The sequence below is a fragment of the Nematolebias whitei genome, chromosome 7, assembly GCF_014905685.2.
Source record: "Nematolebias whitei isolate Nwh7 chromosome 7, NemWhi1, whole genome shotgun sequence".
NCBI classification, from domain to species: Eukaryota; Metazoa; Chordata; class Actinopteri; order Cyprinodontiformes; family Rivulidae; genus Nematolebias; species Nematolebias whitei.
This window is the reverse complement of record NC_056504.1, coordinates 21,866,023-21,866,602: the sequence shown is the minus strand read 5'-3', so window position 1 is coordinate 21,866,602 and position 580 is coordinate 21,866,023.

The following is a 580-nucleotide window of genomic DNA, read 5'->3' as shown; positions in this document are numbered from 1 at the left end:
AGAGTCCCTGCTATCGTAATTCCAAATATGTAAACGTCTTCAACATCCTCCTGAGACAGAATTGAGAGGCACATTAGCTGCTACACTCCCCACGGGTCCATGACAGTGTGCGTCTCAGCTGGACATGCAAGCTCTTGTAGTGGACTAAGCCTACGTCGGAACCCAGTCTAAGGTCAAAACTCTTGACCTTTAGAACCTTGTGGGACAGAAGCTGTCATTTCATGTATTTGACTCCATAAATACAGGTTCACCCATCCTGAGACTTTCTTTCTTGAAGATTCAAGTGAAAAGAACACTCTCTTTTTATTATCATTACTATCTTACAAATGTTGATAATCAAAGTGTCTTAGTTCAAACCATTTTAGATGTTGCAGTGAACTAATCAATTTTATTAACTGAGTAATGATTTTATTCTCATGTTAAAAGCTGTGCAGAGTTTATGCATTTTTCTGATTTCTGCTTTTGAATGAGCAAGTGTGTGCGTTTACAAGGTTACAGTCAAACGAAAAACAAGTTGTTATGTTAAAACTGTCATGTTTTAGAATCCTCTCAGACGTAAATAGAGATGTTTTGCACCTGT